General features: G+C 37.3%; 2 long non-coding RNA genes across 2 annotated transcripts in view; both read left to right on the top strand.

Moving 5' to 3' along the window:
• Positions 1-4558, top strand: part of LOC118469632 (uncharacterized) — a 36692-nt gene extending 32134 nt beyond the window's left edge. The window contains exons 3-4 of the long non-coding RNA XR_004846563.2: positions 2986-3094; positions 3230-4558. This is a non-coding gene — a long non-coding RNA (uncharacterized LOC118469632). The remainder of the gene's footprint in view (positions 1-2985; positions 3095-3229) is intronic.
• Positions 4559-10769: 6211 nt separating this feature from the next.
• LOC118469631 (uncharacterized) overlaps positions 10770-21014 on the top strand; it is a 48479-nt gene continuing 38234 nt past the window's right edge. Inside the window, exon 1 of the long non-coding RNA XR_008604410.1 lies at positions 10770-11772. This is a non-coding gene — a long non-coding RNA (uncharacterized LOC118469631). The remainder of the gene's footprint in view (positions 11773-21014) is intronic.

The following is a 21014-nucleotide window of genomic DNA, read 5'->3' as shown; positions in this document are numbered from 1 at the left end:
CTCTCGTAAGCAACTTTCATGGTTGCAAACCTAAATGCTGCCAAAGCCAACATTCAAACCGACATTATTTCTGTAAAAACATCAGTTTCGTCATCTGTTTCAGATGTTTCACCCACGCAGACTGAGGAAACCAACACCTGATCAAAACATCCTGCAGACAAACATCAGTCGACTTCTTCAAAGGATTTAAAGAGCGACAGATTAGCAAAAATATGCAAAACAGATTTCCATTCCAGTTTTTCACCATGAAAGTTTGACAAAGTAATTAAGAACGAAGATAACTGTTTTATTTGTCTTGTGGCCAACATCTCTACATGCAAACACATCGCTAACATTAGCTCACATTACTGCAGTGTGCTAAAAATCTGGTGCTTTGAATTCCTGCACATTATATCATTAGGTAAAGTCCTCATTGTATGATATTATACAGAGAAAACCAACAGCAATTCTTTGGAGACAATGTGAAGAAAAAACTCCCCATTAACAAGATAAAACCACCATCAGAACCAGGCTCAGGGAGGGTAGACGTCTGGTCGACTGGTTAGCATCAAGTGGAGGAAGAATAGAACCAATATTAAAAAGACTGATAGATTAAAATCAGGATATTATAACAATAATAAAAGCACATTTTATTTATAGGCATCTTTCAAAACACCCAAGGACACGGTACAAAGTTAAAACATGTTCACATTAACAATATAAAGCTTAAAGATGGAAAATGTTCAAAAGAAGAAAATTTAGCAATTTAAATAAACAGAAGAAAAAAGAGGAATGGAACTATTTCCATATAATCGGTTTGAACGTAACAATGAAACTCCGTAGGTCGAGGGCGTCGTAAGGTAAATAATGAAGAGAATGAGACCGAGAACAGAGCCTTGGGGAACACCAGAGGAGAGGGGAGGTGGCTGAGGTGTAAACGTTTTTAACTGGATGAACTGAGTGCAGCCAGAGAGCTTTGATGAGAACCAGTCCAGAGGTGTGCATGATAAACTGATGGAAGTTGGATCACAATGTCTCATTTAAATTCGTAAGAAATAAATAGCTTGCTTTAACTGTGTTTAATGAAAATCCAAAAATTCTGCCCTTCTTGTCTCTATCACGCACAACAAATGACTCAGCTGTGATTAACAGGAAGTTTTCAATTGAACTGCGAAAAATCACTTTAGTAAAATACCTCTAGTATGTAGAGTCACAGTTTTTTCAGTTTTGGTAACTCCTGTGGACATTTGGACAAAAAATGTTGGACATGTTTCCATTTTTTTGTTTTTTTTTTCTGTTCTCTTTTTGTTTTTGGCATCATAATTTTATTATCTTCTGCACAGAAAACATTTCTGAGTTTTCTCTCCTTTTTTATTCTGTTTCCATAGAGCTGCAGGATTTTATACTGCAGTGAAAAATGAATCATGGTGAGAAAAAAATGAGACAGGAACAACAAAAACATTTTAAATTTCATTTTTCTGTCATTTATTTTTCCATTTCTTCCCTGATGTTTTAGTTTCTGCTGTGGTGTTGTTTCAGCATCAATATATTTGTGCAGGATGTGTCAGAGTTTTGGCATCATGTCAACTAGTTGTTTTTTTTCTGCTGCAAGTCGACTTGGGATGTCAGAGACGTGGTGTTTTTTGTTTCCTTTGTGAGAAACGGTGTAGGAATGATGAGATTCCTCCTAGGGGAGGTTCTGCATGGAGCTCACCTCGCTCAGCAGCACATCCACCTGACGTTGACAGATTGCCGTCACCATCTGCTGCCTTCCTCCCCCTGCCAGCTTTCTGAGCTCCGGGCTTGTTCTCCTGAGGACCGAGCCAGCAGTTCGCCCTCCTGGTCGGATCCCTGGGAGGACCGGAGTCGGTGGGTGGCCTCGGCAGCAGCTCTGCCTCCGTCTTCAGCCGAGAGGTGAGATGCCGGTTCACCGTCTCCTGGCAGCGAGCCGGAAAATGTGAATCCATCAGGCTTCTGGCATCACGGATTCTGCTTGAAGCCGTCACAAAGAAAAGCGTCTGATTGTGTGAAGATGAGGATCCGAGCGCGTCTCAGAACTAATTAGCTGTTTGAAATTTCACGTGTGATCTGTGGAATTAGACGCCGTTCGAGAGCCCTTCATGTGAATGCGACTAATTCAAGCTGCCACTTATGGAGTTGCAGCTTTTGTCCTGATGTTCGTCACAAACGCTTCATGTTATTTAAGAGATATTTCCTCCAGCGTGTCGATGCTGAAGAGGCCCTGCTTTCTATAAGGTGTGACCGATTCATCCAGACAACGACACTCGTGTTCCAATAAGTTAATTCTGCCGTCTGACCCGGATGAAATGATTGTTGACCATATAATTATGTTCTGCTCCTGTGTGCATGTTTAAATGAGCTAACTATGCTAAATGAATGCTAAATGAAGCAGCAAATGACTGTCTCTTCCAATTGCTCTCCCAGTGAACAAACCACAAACACAGAGGCACGTTTTTACACTTCAAATTCCATTTGTTTTTTTGTCTTTTGGGTTCAATCTGTTTACTCTTTGATTCTCTGCTGAAGATTCTGGTGACCCGACATCCCTTAAATCAGAGTTTATTCTGAGACAAGAATCATTTTAATGCATTTTAGGTTCAGGATGCAAAATATTGGAGGAAAAACTGACAATGTGGCACTTTTTTTTTCTGCAGAATTTACATATTTTGTTTAAAAATAATACAGGAATTTTCACCAGATGACTTTTGTTGGAAAGGATTGATCATTCCAGGATGATTTGTTTAAAAAAAAAAAAAAAAAGTAAAAAAAAAAAATTAATAAATCAATAAAATAAAATAAATCAATAAATCTACCAATACATAAAATAAAAATACTTACATAAATAAATAATAAAATAAAACAAAATGTATTTTTACTGATTAAATAAATAATTAAAATAATAAAATAAAGTAAAATACATAAATAATAAAATAAAATCAATTCTTCAAATCTTCAATCAACTCAAATCTTCTCTGGAATTTTTAGGGCTGGACCCTTTGGAGCACCGATTCGGGCCCGCAGACCACATGTTGGACACCCCTGGTCTCTATGACGGCATAAATGCAACGTTTTGTGACATTTATTAACAGAAAAGGTAAGCCAGCATGCAAAAAAATCCAATTTTTCCCATTCTTTTTAATAATTATCCACCTTTTTTGCTTCAAATCCACTGCCAAGAGGCCCTTGAGCCCAACATTAGACGTTTATTGTGATTTTATTTCATCTCCAGGTGTGAATTTGCAGGAAAAGTTGGTGAGAAAAGAGCCACGGATGCTGGTTGATTAGAAGCTGGAGAGACGTAATGAATGTATATTAATTCTGTCACAAAGACAAACATTGAAATTGCTTTGCGTGTGACTGGAATGCATACGAGCCGCTCTGTCTGCCCAGGTGGGCCGATAAATAGGAGACATTTTAATAACAAAGACCTTGCCTTTAATTCAGAATGTTAAGAGCGGCGCCATTTGTCAGAGCCGGAGCTATTGATGTGTTCATAATGGAAATAAAGAACGTAAACACACAGAGGAGATGGCAGATGGTGGAAGTAAGACACCTGAGAGAGAGCCAGAGATTAAAGAAAAAGCTAGAAATAATAATCATAAAATAAAATAAATCTCACACAAAGAAAGAAACTAAGAAAAGGCACAGACAGGAAGTGCATCCAGCCTATTAATTAAAGCTCATCCTGATTGTTCTAAAAACAGTCGACAGACGACGTCACACATCAAGTCTCTGATTCCATCTGCAGCCAGTCGACTGCTTTGAAGAGAAACAGAAAAGATTATTAAATAAGGCAGGAATCATTTCATGTGCTGTCGAGTCAACAGCTACTAAACAGTGACAGTGACGCTGATTGGCTCTCTGATATCTGAGCAACAGAAGGATGAAGGACATGAAGCAGAGCAGCACAAAGACACAAGTGTGAGAGACAATCAGAGGACTAACAAAGAGCCACAGACAACTAGCTCTCCTCCACTTCCAGACATCTGCGAGCCTCTTTTATTCTGTTTCCCTGAAATGAGAGCAGAACGGCGGCTCCTCTCCAGCCAGCGTTGGCCGCTAATTAACAGCTCTGGAGAGTTTCACCACCACTCCGTCCTCGTTTTCTGGGAGGTTTTAGGGAAACAGGCGAGATCCGTGTGGCTCGTTATTCCAGCACGAGACGAGAATCTTCTTCTTCTGTTGGTACAAGTTTGGCTGCAACTGGAAAACATGAACAACTGGTTAATTAATCTGAGAAACAGAGATCAGAAATACTTTACTGATCCCACAGGGGGAAAGAGATTAAACTGGCTCCCATTTAAAGTCTCAGAAATGTAAGCAGTATATAAGTAAAATAAGATAAAATAAAATAAAATAATACATTTTAAAAAATTAAAATTGAATAAATCAATCTATCAATAAATCAAAAAATACATACATAAATAAATTACAAAATAAAATAAAATGCATTTTTACTAAATAAATAACATCAATAAATAAATAAAATATGTAAATAAATAAATATTAAAATAAAATCCATCAATGAATAAATCTGTCAATAAATAAAATAAATAAACAAAATGTATTTTTACTGACTGACTAACTAGCTAAATAACTAATTAAATAAAACAAAATACATAAATGAATAAATATTAAAAATAAAATCAATCAATCAATCAATAAATCAATAATTCAATAAATAGATAAAATTAAATCAATCAATCTATTAATAAATACAATATAATAAAATACATACATTAATAAATTAATAATAAATAATAAAATAAAATGTCTTTGTACTGACTAACTAAATAAAATCAATCAATTAATAAAATTAAATAAAATAAAAACAATCTATCTATCAATAAACAAAATAGATAAATGAATAAATAAATAAAAAATAAAATAAAATTTGTTTTTACTGACTAACTAAATAAAATCAATAAATCTAGTAAAATAAATTTTAAAAATAATTAAATAAAATTAAATAAATGCAAGAATAAATAAATAAAATTTAATTAAATAGCTAAATAAATAAGTAGAAAAATATAAACATCAAAAGAAATGTATAAGCATAAAATAGAAAATTTTGCCAGGAACATAAAGCTTTAAGTATACAGTAAAATAAATAATAATGGAATTATAGTTGTGTTATTGCACACAGACGTAGTTCAGTAAATTACTGCAGGAAATATAATAAATAGAAAGAAGTACAATGCAGGATTTTGTTGGCTTTAAAGCTGCAGAAATTCAATTAAATATGAACAGTTTGAGTGGTTTTTTGCTCTTGGTAATAAAGTTTTCCAAACATTCCAACCAAATTCTGCAAATATCCATAATTTTCTGGGTTTTTTTTTTTTTGTCTTTTATTGTAGCATTAATACAGAGAACCACAAATATTGTTAATAATGTAGAAAGCAATTGCAATTATATTCTTAAAAATGAAGATTGTTTTTATGACTTATGATATGTTTTTCTTGGAAAGTGCACTTTATGTTGGTGTAGAGATGCTGAAGTGAACCAAATCAATTTCTTTACTTTCTTATATTTAATTAAAACAGTGTGTTTTCCATGTTTATTTCTTCATTTTACATTCACATTGTTGCAACACTTCCCCCTTAGCCTCTTCTTGAGTCAAATCTGCTCAAAACTTTCTTCATTTTGATGCATTTTCTCCACTTAAACTCCAAACTTCTGCTCTACAATTAAAAGAACGTGCTTTCAGTTAAAGATGGAAAATAACTCCAGTCTGAGAAGTTAAAGGTGCCGTCAGAAATGTGGAAAGTTTCATAGGAACAGAACGTTTAACAGGAGGTACTGATGAAAACAAAGCAGCGTTACTGGATATTTCTAGATGCCGTTTTTGCAGAAAAGTCACAGATAAAAATGAGAAAACCTCACTAACTTCTCCACAACAACACACAAAAAGAGGCAATATCGGTTTGCAGGATTAAAAGCGTCCGTCGGTCCTGCAGGAGGGAAGTTTGAGGCTGAGCTCTGCAGAGGAAATCAATCCAGAAGTTTCTCTCTGGAGCGTCGCTGTCAGGAAACTTGTCCTGAGTTACAGTCCAGAGAGGCTGAAGGTCAGAGAGAGTCATCTGCTACTGGAACTCACAGGTGTGTGTTCACCTGAGTGTGTGTGTGTGTGTGTGTGTGTGTGTGTGTGTGTGTGTGTGTGTGTGTGTGTGTGTGTGTGTGTTCACCTGAGTGTGTGTCGGAGTGAGAAGTCTGTCACAGGAACCAATAAATGGAACCTTTGATGGCTCAGACCACAGGAGACGCTCACACACAGGACTTCAAAGGTGTGTGTGTGTGTGTGTGTGTGTGTGTGTGCGTGTGCGTGTGCGTGTGCGTGTGCGTGTGCGTGTGCGTGTGTGTGTGTGTGAGGCACTGATCCAGAAAGGACGGGTTAGAAATGGTGGGATGAGAGAAAGATGGAGGTTTGAAGAGTCTGATCCTGCAGCGACAGCAGCAAGAAGAGACCAGAATCCAACAGAGACCAAAGAAGGAAACCTGCAGCAGCGTTTCACAGCTAAATATAAAGAATAAATCCTTAGAAAAATAAATAAACAAAATGCAAAAATACTATGTATTTTATACAGATTTTAAACAATGGTTATATACAGTGGTGGAAAAAGGTTTTGGGACACCCTTAAAATTTCACACATCTCAAATATTAGCATGAAATATTTGTGGAAAAATCTTTTTTGTGCTTCAAAAGGTGCAGCTGCATTAGACAGACACAAACAAATATAAACTATATATTTTTTGTTTGTTGTTTACAAGAAAAACTAACAAAACTAAATTCTACCAAAATGACCAAATACTCAAAATGTCTTATTTTTATGGAACCAATCAGTTTTAAGTTTTTAATGGCTTTTTTAGGATTTGTTTAGTATTTTGGCTGTCACTGTACTAAAAGAAATTGCACTTGAAGACCTGAGTGATTCTTAGTGCAATATTTCACAATATATGGGGGTATACTTTTTATATATATATATATATATATATATATATATATATATAAGTAGTATAAAAACTATAAATCATTTTATAAATCATCAGTGTAGACATTGTTAATGTGGTAAATGACTATTCTAGCTGCAAACAGCTGATTTTTAATGGAATATCTCCATAGAGGTACAGAGGAACATTTCCAGCAACCATCACTCCTGTGTTCTAATGCTACATTGTGTTAGCTAATGGCGTTGAAAGACTCATTGATGATTAGAAAACCCTTGTGCAGTTATGTTAGCACATGGATAAAAGTGGGAGTTTTCATGGAGAACATGAAATTGTCTGTTTGGTGACCCCAAACCTTTGACTGGTCATGTAAGTAGATAAATATCTACAGCATGTCAAGTCACAGTGTTTTTTCCAGGTTTCGTAAACATATTCTGTGTGTTGATTCCAAATTTTTCTTCAGATTTTTGTCTGTTTAGTCATTCTAAATGTGTCATATTTCACATTTCTGAGTCCTGCTCTGAGTCCATGGGGTTTAACTGAATGAAATGATGTGCAGCTCTTGATGTGAGTTTAAACGCTGATGGTTTGATGTTCTAGAAATGTGAAACATGGAGGCCCAGCGGCCGTCCCGTTTAAACCTGCTTCTGTCTGAGCGATCAGGGAGCAGGAGGTATTTTAAGGAACTGAATTACCAGCTTGTAAGCAATAATAATATTATGAACCATCTCTGGATCCCGAGGCCACGGCTGTGTGGCAATTATGTTCAGACAGACAAAGAGAAAGAGGGAAAGCGAGAGGTCGACAGCGTCTAAACTTAGAAAGAGGTTTTTTTTTTTTTACTGCTGTGTGCGGTCGATAACACGACACAAAACCACATCCCACCGAGACCGACAGCAAAGACAGTTGCAGGAGGACGACGAGAGGCCAGCAGAGGAAATGTTAGAGGGGAGGCAGAAAGGGAAGAAAGGGGAGATGTGAGAGCAATTTTGATAACAAATGACCTGCCACAGAGCGGGTCTACCTGCAGTAGGAAGAGTCGGAGGCTCTGGACACCGTCTATTATCACTTCAAAGCCTCTCCGGGGAGCTGGAAGTTCTCATCGACTCCTGTAAGGGAGATCAGGGCTCCTTCTGCAGCCGTTCAAGAGAGGAGAACTCAGACTCCTCAACTGCCATTTAGAGGTGTGACACCAGAAAACCTCAAAAACACGACCGGCTCGATGTGTAGAAGTAGGACTGAACCCAACTGATCTGAGGAACCAGCGTAGAGGAAGAAGAAGGGACGCTAGTTTGATGTCATTTTCTTAACAAATGCAGCAGAATCAGACATTACAGGATTAACTGGTGGGATGGGAATGGGCCACCATGACAAAGACTTCCATGACGCTTAATGGCCTCCAACAAAAGCTGATGTGGAGTAACTTGAACAAATTTGGAATCATAATGGACACTTTTTCAGACACTGTGGACAGATTTTTATTCTTTTGAGTTAACTGTGACCCCGCGACCCTAGTGAGGATTAAGCGGTGTATAGATAATGGATGGATGGATGGAGTTAACTGTGACACATTTTGAGTTTTTTTGGACCAATTTTAGTCATTTTGGAAAAATATTTAGTCATTTTGACCACTTTCTAAGTCATTATGGATACATCTTGTACAAATTTTTTGGGCTTCCAAACATGTTTTAAGTCATTCTGGAGACATTTTCAGTCATTTTGGACAAAATTTGAGGCATTTTGGACACTTTTTCAGCCATTCTGGAGAGATTTTTGTTATCTTGAGTCAACTGTGACACATTTTAGGTCATTTTTTTACCAATTTTAGTCATTTTGGAAAATTTTGAACACTTTCTAAGTCATTATGGACACATCTTGTACATTGTTTTTCTTTCTCGAGATATTTTTAAGGTTCAAGGAATCTTTATTGTCCCCGTGGGGCAAATCACTCTACAGTCAGCAGAACAAAAGTCAACAACAATCGCGGGGTACCAGTTACAAAAAGCACAGACGACAACAATAAATAGGACGAACAGATTAGTCAGTCACTTGTTTAGCAGGACAATTGCAGCAGGGACAAAAGAATGCTTGAGTCTATTTGTCCTGCATCTTGGCAGGATGTACCTGTGGCCTGATGGGAGCAGCACAAACTCACCAACCAAAGGGTGGCTCTGGTCAGTGAGGAGTGTGTGGGCCTTATTTAGGGTTCTGAGCTTGTATACATCAGAGAGATTGTTGAGGTTAATACCTGCAGTTTTGCTGCATACTCTCACTATACCCTGTAATTTGTTTTTTTAAGTGAAATTAAGCTGTACCAGCAGATAAAAGAAAAAATTAAGACAGACTCAATAAAACAAGAATAAAACATTTTCATAAAAGTACTATCAACCTTAAAACTCTGCAATTTCCTATAAAAATACATGCGTTGGTGCACCTTCCTACAAACAGCATCAACATGAAAGTCAAAAGACAGCTTATCATCAATATTAATGCCAAGATATTTATAAGTCTGGACCGGCTCGACGGCTTGATCCTCGATGACAAGAGCAGGGGGGACTGACTGATGTTTCCTAAAGTCTATAAACATCTCTTTAGTCTTAGACACATTGATGTGCATAAGGGATGTGGAACACCAATCAGTGAATTCCTTCAATACAGGGCCATGGTCAGGGTTGTCACTACTCAGCAAGGACACAATCACCGAGTCATCCGCAAATTTCAAAATGTGACGCCCCACATGTTGGCTCTGGCACTCATTGGTGTATGAAACAAACAGTAAAGGAGAAAGGATGCAGCCCTGAGGTGATCCAGTGGAGGAGACGAGGGTGTCTGACAAAACACCATTGACCCTCACAAAAAATCCATCAGCCAAGCTATTAGACCAGGATCAATGCAATGGAAGTCCCTTAATCTTTCTGCTAAAATGTGTGGCTGTATACAGTTAAAAGCAGATGAATAGTCAATAAATAAAAGACGGGCAAAAGTCTTGGTTCCCACAAGATGAGTTAAGACAAGATTTAAAAGGGTGGCTAATGCATCTTCAACACCTCTGCCTGACCTGTAAGTGAACTGCAGTGGGTCCAGGTTCTCTTGAACACAGGTCATAAGCGTCTCCTTGACAATTTTTTCAAATGACTTCATAACAAGAGAAGTTAATGCCACAGGTCTAAAATCATTCAGTGATTTGGCAAATGCAGACCTGGAAACTGGAACAATAATGGAATTCTTCCAAATTAACGGGACCTTATGAAGTTGGAGGGACATTGAAAAAATTAATGTAATATATCTGCCAGCTGATCAGCACAGTTCTTAAGAACACACCCTCCAATGCCATCTGGGCCAGGGCTTTTTCTTTCCTTGATTCCACAGAAAATTTTACACACCTTGCACCTGTCAGCAGCACTATTCTGTGAGGGGCCAACATTTGTAAAAACTGACAATTCCTCACTAAAATCACAGTTGTTAAAATGGTTGTAAAAGTTGTTCAGTTCATTTGAGAGCACCAGATCAGACCTTCCATTAAGGAAGACATGGCTCTTCCTGAATTGCATCCCCATCATGGATTGGACCCCCTCCCATGCAGGCCGAGAGCTGCCTGTCCTTAGCATGCTCTCAACCTTGTCCTTATATCTACGTTTGGCAAGTTTAAGCTCCTTTTTTTTAGCTGTTTTTGAAGCTTCCTATATCGAGCAGTGTCACCCTGAGTGAAACAAATGTTCCTCTGATTAATCACAGTTTTGACACTTTTGGTCACCCCTGGCTTATTATTGGGGTAGAGGAAAATTTCTTTCTGTGGAGTAATGGGGGCCTCACAAAAACAAACATATGATGAAACAACATCAGCTAATTCATCAATACCCTCGTAAACATTTGTGAACAAATCCCAGTCCGTATTGTGGAAGCAGTCCTGGAGGCAGTGGATTGATTCCTCTGACCAAACCGGAACCAATCTTCTCTCCGGCTTGTTCCTCTTCAGGATGGATTTGTAGGACGGAACCAAATAGACCATATTATGGTCGGACGTGCCGAGTGGAGCTCTGCTGAAGGACTTATATGCTCCTTTCATGGATCCAAAACAAAGGTCCAGACACTTTGCATGTGGAGTGGGACACGTCACATATTGATAAAAAATAGCCAAGAACTTTGACGGTTTGCAGTGATTGAAATCACCCAGAATAAAGCACGGTGCGTCCGGCACTAACCCCTGCAGCCGCTGCACTGTCTTTAGCATAGCCTGAGTTGCTACATCAGCATTAGCCTTCGGGTGAACATAAACAACAGTAATAAATAACTGTGGAAATTCCCTGGGAAGATAAAACGGTCGCAGGGATACGGACAATAGTTCAGCGTCTTTGGTGCACAGTGTCTTATCGTATTACAGCAGTTTTTATTGACGTAGAGACACACACCTCCGCCCAGTGACTTGCGGGTCACTGCGGGGTCTCTATCAAGGCGGAAGGGAACTCCAAGTCCATCAATCTCCAGTGCTGACTGTGGATCTTGCTCCTTAAGCCAGGTCTCCATGAGGGCCAGGATACATGCGTCCCTGTACTCTGCCAGATACTTGACGTTACCCTGAAGCTCATCCACCTTATTCCTGAACATTAGCCAGGATGACAGTGGGTAGAGGTATCCGACGGTGGCCCTGCCGCTCTGTCGCAGTCCGCCGCGTTTCCCCCTTTTCCTCGCACGCCTCGGCCCGTCCGACCTGCTCCGGTTTTCCGTGAAGGGATTCAGCCGACCGATCTCCGTGGGGACAGCTGTCGAGGGATCCACGGTGCCCAACCCGGAGTCACGGAACAAAAGTAGGAAGTGGCGGCTATACTGGTGAGGTTTTCCACTCTCACATACTCCAAGTAAAAAGTGGAATAAAAGTGTTAAAATGAAGAGAATGATTCCCTGCCGACATTGTCCTCCACAAGTGGTTAAAAGAGGTAATAAAAACACACTTAAACACAGCCAACAAACGGACACCTCACACACTGCTGCTGATGTGGCCATAGCCAGCGCCAAACAGATTTGGATTCATTCTGAGTCATTTTGGACAAGTTTATATTCATTGTGGACACTATTTCAGACATTTCGGACAGGATTTTGTCCATTTGACACATTTTGGGTCATTTTAAACCAATTCATACCATAGTCATTTTGGACACAACTTGAGTAACTCTGGACACATATCTGTTGACAGCTTTGTCATAAATCTGGACACATTTCTTGTCTTTCTGGAGACATTTTGAGTTATTGTAGCCACTTTTTCAGACATTTTGGACAGATCTTTGTCCTTTTGAGTCATTTGTGACACATTTTAGGTCATTTTGGACCAATTTTGTGTTTGATCAATTTGAACATTTCTAAGTCATTGTGGACACATCTTGTACAGTTTTTTTTGTTTTTCCCAACATGTTTTGTGTCATTCTGGAGACATTTTCAGTCTTCTTGGACATGTTAGTAGTCATTTTGGATGGCATTTGAGTAACTTTGGACACTGTTCAGTCATTTTGGACAGATTTTTGTCATCTTGAGTTAATTGTGACACATTATGGGTTAGTTTGGAGATATTTTGGGTTATTTTGGACCAATTTTAATCATTTTGGAAAAGTATTTTGTGATTTTGATCACTTATAAGTCATTGTGGACACATCTTGTACAAATTTTTTGTCTTTCCGAACATATTTAGAGTCATTCTGGAGACATTTTGAGTCATTTTGGACAAGTTTGTAGTTGTGGACATATTTTGAGTAATTCTAGACAGTTTTGTAGTAAATTTGGACAAATTCCTTGTCATTCTGAACACATTTTGAGTCGTTTTCATTACATCTTTAGTCATTTTGGACAAGGATTGAAATTATGGACATGTTTCCAATCATTTCAAAAGAGGTTTTAGTCATTGTCAACAATTTTGTAATCACTTTGAAGAAATTTCTTGTCTTTCTGGACACATTTTGAGTCATTGTGCACATAGTTGGAGTCATTTTAAACAATTTTGTGAATAGTTTTTACAACTTTTAGTCATTCTAAACACCTTCTGAGTCATTCTGTACACACTATGAATCATTCTGGACAATGTTTTAATGGTTTTTGACATGTTTTCAGCAATTGTGGACACATTTTGAGTATCTTTGAACAATATCTGCATGGGACAAATGTTCATTGTGCTCAGTTTTTGTCATCAAATAACTTATTAGTGATTATAATATTTAGCTAGCAAGGGGCAACATGACAAAGACTACTCTGATGATAAATGACCTCTGACCGAAGTTGATGTGTTGAAGAAAAGGCAAGATTTACTGGGACTGCATCCATACATCACAGTGGCACGTTGTTAGTCATTCAGAACACATTTTGAGTTGTTATGGATGCATATTGTATAAGGTTTTAGTTATTCTAAACACGTTTGAGATCATTTTGGACACATTTTAGACCGTTTTTTTTTGTCATTTTAAACACATTTTGTGTCATTTTGGTCACATGTTCTTCTTGACACATTTTTAGTCATTCTGGACAAGTTTTTGAACAATACCAGCACCGAACAAATATCCACTGTGCTCGGTTTGTCTAATCACATAACTTAATTATTGATGGCTACTGCTGCAGATTATTGATTTAAGATTTGACCAGGACTAGTTGTGTCGTTTAAACTTCCCCTGTGGTTATTGCTACGGGGATATAAGTGCATTGTCTTTGCAGACCTGGGCTTGTCTTCAGCAGAGAGCATTGTGGGAGTTTAGTGAGCAACAGGCCACCATGACAAAGACTTCTGTGGTGGTTAATGACCTCCGACCACAGCTCAGATAGACGATAACAACTAGGTAAAAGAATTGTAACTTGCTGATACGCTCGTCTTTCTCGTCTCATTTAGCCACAGTTCACAGTTCTGTGCTCAGCTGTCATGGAGCTGTAGATGCTCAGAATATTTTGTTGTTCTGAGCAGTTTTCTCATCATTTTCACCTCATGGTTAGGGATGTGTTTGAACTGTCGAGGAAGAAAAGCAGCATTTGAATGCAGCTTGTTGCAGGCGGGTCACAGTGTGGAACCACAGGAATATGCAATGAGAAAGCTTTAATTAGCATTTAATTAGAATTAAATGAATTTGATTTTAACAAATGAACATTGTGGGTGCTGAGATAATGAGTGAGTGTGAAGTATGTGCATGTGGGTGTAAATTAAACAGCTGTTTATTAGACCAGCTGCTGTCTGATCTATACAGAGCGCTGCTTATTTAGGGTCTAAATGCATCATATCAACAAGTTTCCTCCCTCATAAAGAAGTAAAAATGCTCTGTACCATTTGTATTTGTGTTCTCAGTTGTGTTTTTTTACGTTTCATTAGTCTTCACTTAGCTACTGAAGCTAATGAGTCAGAGCAAAGCTGTGAAATTAGATATGTGTGAAAAAAAAGCATAAATGTGTGATTAGTCATAGGATCGGCGAGAAAAATGTCTTTAGGAAAATACAAAGTTTGTAGTTTGTGTAACTCTCAGAATTGACGACACCATTAGAGCGTAAAAGAGGCGAGGATTTGTTTCAGCAACGTGACTCCGAACTAATAGGAACGCAACAACGATTTCAACTAATTTGTCCTCTTCAGCCGAGTGAAAGCAGCAAAAACAACTTGTAAACAAATGTGAAAAGTGTAAAACTTCATTAGGGATTTTTTAATGGAAGCAAACAAACAGTAAATGTTTACAGCAGAACGATTCAAACTTGTCTGTCATTGGGAGATATTTCTGAAGTCTGTGAGTGAACAGATCTATCAGACCACATCGTTCATTCTCTGCATTGTGTTTTTCTGTAATTAGATATAAAAAATAAACTAGGAGTCTCCAAAGACAATGTAGAAATTCCTTCAGCACGTTTGAATTACAACAAACTTAAAGACGAAATCCTAAAGCTGCTGTTTTTGGGCCTGAGGGAGCCCAACATGGCAGAAAAGTTTACTGAACACGCAAAGTCAACAACCACAAACATGTCAGGAGGTGGAATCATCTCCTGCTGGGGTCATGAACCGTAGTAGAACAATAATAGACCAAAAAATGGTCATGAAATATCAAAGAATGCTACTAGTTTTGCATCTTTTTCTGGTGATTTGTGGTGATTTTGCATCTTTTTGTGGTGATTTTGCATCTTCTTGTGGTAATTTTGTGTGTTTTTGTTGTTATTATTGCCACTTTTAGGGGTGATTGTGCACCTTTCTGTGATAATGTACCTTTTTGTCGTGATTTTGCGTCTTTCTGATGATTTTGTGTGTTTTTATTGTGATTTTGCTTGTTTTGGTGGTGATTTTGTGTGTTTTGTTGTGATCTTACATATTTTTATGGTGATTTTCTATCTTCTTGTTTTTGATTTTGCATTTTTATGTAGTGATTGTGTATGTTTTTGTTCTGATTTTTCAACTTGTAGTGATTTTGTGGCTTTCTGTGGTGATTTTGCATCTTTCTGTTTTTATTTCAAGTCTCTTTCCGGCGTTTCCGTACCTTTTGGTAATTTTTGCCTCTTTTTGTGTTGATTTTTTTCAAACATGTTTTTTCTTTTAAAATGTCATGGTTCTATCTTCCGTACTGATGAAGTTTTCAGGCTCGGAAATGACGGAAAAAGTCCATTAAAAAGTGATAAATGTGGACCTGTAACCATCAGAATACAAGGTAAAACTTTGCACGGCTTCACTAAATACACTAAAGTATTGTGCAAAGCAATCAGAGGGTCTAAACAGAGCTTTAAAGAGATGCTGCAGTTTGTTCTCTGGCATTGTAATATCATCTAGAACAGCAGAGCATCTGAAAAGAAAAACAGTTTGTCACCGCAGGAGTAAATAAAGCAATTAGAATGGTGTGAGCTGCATTCTGAACTCAGCCACAGTTAATGTTCTCAGTAACACCTGTGATAAATCAATATGGAGCTGCTCACGAGCAGAAAACCAAACAGCGACACGCACCAGCAGCATCATCAACTAATCACACCTCACACTGTTTGGAAAAAGCCAGAATAGAAAAACAATCTGCAGCCTGCAGACGTGTGGATGCACTGGAAAAAATGCTCCTCTCAAAAGAAGAAAAAAAAAACTTATTTCAAGCAACTTTTACCTTGAAATAAGTGAAAAAATCTGCCAATAGAACAAGTGAAAAATGGCTTGATGATAGTTAGAATATTGAGATCTTAAAATTAGCTGGGAATACTTATGTTAAGCTCTATTTTACCAGGATTGTCAAGCTTAGGTGTATTAAAATAAGCCAGATATGCTAAAAAATAAAAGCAGTTTTTCACTCAAAAATAGATTTTGGCTTTCATGTAACCTCCCAATTTGAGATGTATTAACCCTCCTGTTGTCTTCATTTACAGGAACCAAAAAATATTGTTTGTTTGTCTGAAAAAAATCTAAAAAATCAGCAAAAAATTTCCCCAGATTTCTGAAAATTTGCAAAACATTCAGGAAGAAAATTCCAGTAATTCCTTAAAAGTTTTATTAAAAAAAAAAAAAAAAAAAAATCCCCCAATTTTGGCAAGAAAATTCTTGTAAAAATCTTCCAAAAAATCCTAAAAATATCCAGTCATTCCATATATATCAGTAAAACTTCTGATATTTTCTTTAAGAAATTCACATAAAAATCAACCAAAATCCAGTGAAATTCGCTGGATTTTTGTTGATTTTTATGTGAATGTTCTTAAACATTTTTAACATTTCTTTTTTTCCACCAAAAAATGTTCAAGGTTTTCCTAAAAACGTTGAAAATGTGGACATCTGAAGTTTCACTGTGAAAATATATTTTTTTCCACATTTTCAAACTTTAAAACGTCACTTGTTAAGTGAATTTATCTTAAATCAAGTGGGATAAGGCGTTCTGACTAAAAATGAGACAAACAGACTTGGTAAGATTTAGAGTTTTTGCAGTGTGAAGGCTTGTTTGGGCTTTAATAGTCCTAGAAAGTTCTTTTTTCTGCTGTTTTCTGTTTCGGTTTTATCCACCAGCACGTTCCTGCTTTCCTTCTTCAACTTTTTTGGGCCAGAAATCCATGAATTTAGTCCCAGATCAGGTGTCCACGTGTCCCGCTGGACAGTTATCTGCCCTGAAGGTTATTATGGAAACTAGAAACATGGACACACACGACCGACAGGGTAGGAAAGTTTACTCAACGCACAAAGTCAACAACCACAAACATGTCAGGAGGTGGAATCATCAAACATGTGGTGGATTTGATAGTTATTGTCTCAATTTCATCTCTTTTTGTTGTGACTTTGTGCCGTTTTGTGGTGATTTTGCATCTTTTGTGCTGATTGTTTGTCTTTTTGTGTTGATTTTGTGACTTTTGTCTTCATTTCACCTCTTTTTGTTGTCATGTGTGTTTTTGTGGTGATTTTATGTGTTCTTGTTGTGATTTTGTGACTTTTGTTGTGATTGTGTGTCTTTTTGTTGTGATTTTGTGACTTTCTGTCTTAATTTCACCTCTTTTTGTTGTGATGTGTCTTTGTGGTGATTTTGTGTGTTCTTGTTGTGATCTTGCATCTTTTTGTGGTGATTTTATGATTTTGTGTAGTGATTTTGTGTCTTTTTGTGGTGATTTTGTGTGTTCTTGTTGTGATTTCATGTCTTTTTGTTGTGACTTTGTGTCTTTCTTTGGTGATTTTAGGACTGTGTGTATTAATTTCACCTCCTTTGTTGAGTTGTGTATGATTTTTATGTGTTTTTGTTGTGATTCTGCATCTTTTTGTAGTGATTTTGCATCCTTCTGTAGTGATCTTGCATCTTTTTGTGGTGATTTTATGATTTTTGTATAGTGATTTTGTGTCTTTTTGTGGCGATTTTGTGTGTTTTTGTTGGGATTTTACATCTTTCTGTTATTTCATGTCTTTCGGCAGCCATTTTTGTACTTTTATGGTAATTTTGCCTCTTTTTGCAGTTTTTAACACAACTCCAATGTGTTTTTAATCCCTGAAAATCTCATGTGTCTATCTGCTGTACTGAGGAAGTTCTGAGGTTCAGAAAAGTGATACATTTGGTGATAAAAGTCTATATTTTGGATATATGTTGAGCAGAATGTGCTTCTATTATAATTTTGTATTACAGATGTGCATGATGTTGGTGTGATGACGTCCCAGTAGTAGCAGACAAACATTAACTGGTTCCAGCAGCTTGGTTTTTGGGAGCATCTCTGCTCTAAAGTTCAGATAAATGAAGCTAATCCTCCACCAGAATCAGAACCCACAACAACTTAAATCCTTTCCCCCATTATTTTGGTTTTACAGCTCACAACCTTGCTGCTTTTATTCACTAAAACACAAATTAAACTCTCTCTCTGGTGTAAATCAGGTTTTTGATCTTGTTAACTCGTCCTAAAAACTGTTGGCAGCAGAGTTCTTCAGGTTACGTTTAATTTATTTGCTATAATCTCCAAACTGCTGAGGATGAAGGTTCGTCTTTTCCACATTTTTCCATTTTCATTTGGAAAACAATTATCTGCCCTGCAAAGTTATTATAGAAACAAAACATGGACACATGGGGTCGAGGGAGACCAACATGGCAGGAAAGTTTATTGAACACACAAAGTCAACGACCACAAACATTTCAGGAGGGGATTTTTTATATCACAATCATCTGCTGGGTTCATGAACGATGTTAGAATCACAATAGACCAAAAAATGGCCCCCAAATATCAACAGATGCTACTGGTTTTGCATCTTTTTATTGTGATTTTGTGATTTTTTTTTTTGTCTTAATTTCATCGTATTTTGTTGTGATTTCATGTCTTTTTTGGCAATTCTGTGTTTCCCTGTGCTCTTGTATATTGTGGTGATTTTGCATCTTTTTTTAGTGATTTTGCATCTTTTTGTGGTGATTTTGCATCTTTTTTAGTGATTTTGCATCTTTTTGTGGTGATTCTATGTGTTTTTGTCCTGATTATGCACCTTTTGTAGTGATTTTGTGTGTTTTGATGGTGATTTTGCAGCTTGTTTGTGATCATGCTTCTTTTTGTTGTGGTTTTGCATCTTTTTGTGGTGATTTTGTGTGTTTTTCTTTTGATTTTGCTTCTTTTTGTGGTGATTTTGCATGTTCTTATGGTAATTTAGCATCTTTTTTAGTAATTTTGCAACCTTTTGTCTTAATTTCACCTCTTTTTGTAGTAATTTTGTGTCTTTGTTGTGATTTTGTGACTTTTTGTCTGAATTCTCCTGATGACCAAGCTAACTGAGAGCTAACTGAGAGCTAAACACACAGAAAACACTGGGGCTTGTGTTCTTAATTCACCTGACAATCACAAGACGACGTAACAAACCACTGAATTAACGACTGAAATTGGATCTGGATGAAAGATTTTTGTCCGAATCACCGGCCGGGTTCCGTCTCATCCCCCCGATTCCTTTCCAATTCCAAAGATGCAATCCGGTGCGAGCGGGTGGAATGGATGGGTGTTGTCAGGCCGGACTAATATCAACTCCCATGTGAACCGTTAGCGCAGGACCAAGGACACAGAGTCACCAGCATCGTCTCACAGTCCACATCCAGCCGGCGGGACATTAATCCACGGCCGGTTTGGAGGCCGACGCTGACGGGAAGAGGAGAGACGGAGTGAGACGGAGGAGAGGAAGAGACAGAGACGGAGGGAGGACAGTTATAGAGAACTAACCCCGATGTACACCACTGTTTTTACAGATGCGTCACCGGGGCAACGGAGCAGAGAGGCGACAGCCAGGAAGACGGAGGAAGATGATGAGAAATGACGGCAGACTTACAGGAGAAAGAAGCAATTTCAGGAAACAAAAAGGAGAGACAGAAGCAAAGCAAAGCAAAAACAGCAGAAAGACCTAAAAAAAAAAAGACACATATGGGAACAAATATACAAATCCCTCTGCAATCAGTGGTTAAATCTCTAAAATAATCATCTTTTTGTATTAAAGCTGGACATTTAGAAGTTATTTTTTGGTGTAAAGGGCCTATTAGCTTAAAAATTGACAAAATTAAATCATTTAATACAGCAAAAACTTCAAAAACAAAAACAATTTCCTCAAAAATAACCAATCAAATCAAAGCTTGAAATCACATTTGATCAAAATTGCATATTCTGACATGTCTTTTAAAAATTCTCCAAAAAGAAACAGTTTGCACTGACCAGATTCTGCAAAAAATAAATAATAAATAAATAAAACATTGCTTTAAAATGGTCAAAATAACACCATTTACTATAGTAATAAACTGTACATACAAAAAAAATCTTCGTATTTTTAATTGTCTGGTCCTTGAAGTGATCGTCTGTGATATTTATTCATTGCTATTTAATTGAAGTTAATTTATTCTTCATGTCTTGTTAAAACAAAAATAAAAATCTGCAGTTTTTTACGCACCAAAGAAACCACAAGTAACTCACCTGTAAACGACAGGTTTGTAGAAAACATTCTGCGAGTTTTCGACTGAACTGCAGGCAGTGTGTTGACATGAAATGTTTGATTTCTCTGAGTTTTCCCTTCTTCTTCATGTTGTTCTGCTTCACCATCTTTTTGTGGTGATTTTGCATCTTTATGTCTTAGTTTCACCCTTTTTTGTCATTACTTTGTGTGTTTTTGTTGTGCTTTTGCATCTGTCCGTGGTGATTTTGCAACTTTTTGTCTTAAATTCACCTCTTTTTGTAGAGATTTTGCATCTTTTTGTGGTGATTTTGCATCTTTTTGTGGTAATTTCGCAACTTTTTTGTCTTAATTTCACCTCTTTTTCTTTTGTTGTGATTTTGTGACTTTTTGTTTTAATTTCAGTTCATCATGCAGTTATTTTGTGTCTTATTGCTGTTATTTTGCATCTTTTGGGATGATTTTGTGACTTTTTGTCTCATTTTCACCTCTTTTTCTAGTGATTTTGTGTGTTTTTGGGGTGATTTTGTGGTGAGGTTCAGAACTTTAGACTGCAGAGAAAAATGAGGCAACCAAACACCCAGAAACGTGGAACTCAGAGGGTTAAACTGGTGCAGATTTACATGAAGTTCCTGCCTATAAAACCACTCTGCACTGCATGATGTTGAGTGTTGTAATATTAGTAGAGTTATGCAGCCGTAGAAGACGAATTTTGACACTGAAGCTTTGTCCT

The sequence above is a fragment of the Amphiprion ocellaris genome, chromosome 16 (genome assembly GCF_022539595.1).
Source record: "Amphiprion ocellaris isolate individual 3 ecotype Okinawa chromosome 16, ASM2253959v1, whole genome shotgun sequence".
Lineage (NCBI taxonomy): Eukaryota > Metazoa > Chordata > Actinopteri > Pomacentridae > Amphiprion > Amphiprion ocellaris.
This window is presented reverse-complemented; position numbering and strand designations above follow the sequence as displayed.